The sequence below is a fragment of the Echinops telfairi genome, unplaced genomic scaffold (assembly GCF_000313985.2).
Source record: "Echinops telfairi isolate 266 unplaced genomic scaffold, ASM31398v2 ScPeMD7_25;HRSCAF=90, whole genome shotgun sequence".
Classification (NCBI taxonomy): domain Eukaryota; kingdom Metazoa; phylum Chordata; class Mammalia; order Afrosoricida; family Tenrecidae; genus Echinops; species Echinops telfairi.
In genome coordinates this window covers 32,743,985-32,745,160 of record NW_022103922.1, presented here as the reverse complement: position 1 = coordinate 32,745,160, position 1,176 = coordinate 32,743,985, and positions in this window count along the sequence as shown.

Here is a 1,176-nt window from a genome sequence, read left to right as displayed (position 1 = left end):
TGTTCTGTTGCACCCCCTTAGTGTTTTGCCTCAGTGTTGCAGATCAGATTGGGTACAGTTCCCACACTGTGTCACATGCATGCCTTTCTTTCAGCAGTAAAATACCTTATTACTTGGTCACTGGGTGTTAATATACTCATGTCCACCTCCTTCACCTATTTGGTTAAGTACCCATTCTTTCATCATCCCTTCTCGAAAAGTTCCAACTCTCTACCTCTGCCAGACCTGTGCTTTAGTGGAAAGTGTTTCAGCCTGATTGTATAAAATTACACATATGAGCATGTTGGTGTCACTATAAACTAACCAAAGGTCTGCAACTGATAGTCATTTATTTATTAATTCCAGATACTTATTAAGTGCCTGCTATGTGCTAGGAACTATCCTAACTACTTGATACTTAAAACAAAATAATAAAAACAGACAACGCTCCTAATCCTGTTTCCTTAGTTTTAAGTCTCTACCATTGTACTCAAAACCAATTCAGACCTTTCCATTTTCCCCAAACTTCTCCCTCTCTCCACACCAGCAGATAAGTCATACTCCCGCTTCCTAGTGGAACCAGAAACCATCACTTGGGAAATTTTCATTTTCAAAATTGTTGCATCCACCCCTCCTTTCCCTCCTTCCGGCTACCGTGAAAACGATACCCCTCTGAGCGGCCTTCATTGACTCTCCCAAGCAGGGATCAGTGTTCTTATTTTCCCCATCACAGCATTTTCCACACCAAGTTGTAACTTGTGCCTTCATTATCGGACTTGTCAAAGGGACCTTGTTCACCCTGTTCACTGCTGCAATCCGAGCAGCTGGTAAGTATGCGGTGGGCTGGGTCTCGGGAGAGAGGCCCCGCCCAGCGCGCGCCGGGGCGTGCCTTGCGCTGAAGGGGCGTGGCCTGCGCGGCGCCTCCCTCAGGTTCCTCAGTAGGCTCGCTCGCCAGAGACCAGTCCGGGACGCTGAAGCCGACCTCTTTCTTTTCCCTTCGGGAAGAACCGGGGACTTAAACTCACGGCGATCCTGAGGGGTCCTTCCGAGTGCCCTGTAGCGGGGTTCAGCTCAGCGTTTGGCCACCGCGGCTGGTGGAGCCTTCGGGAGCGGCCCCGAGGCCTGGGGTTTCGCTCCTTCCGGAGTTGTGGCCCTGCATCCCCGCCCCCTTCTCCATAGGGGTGCAGTGAGGCGAGG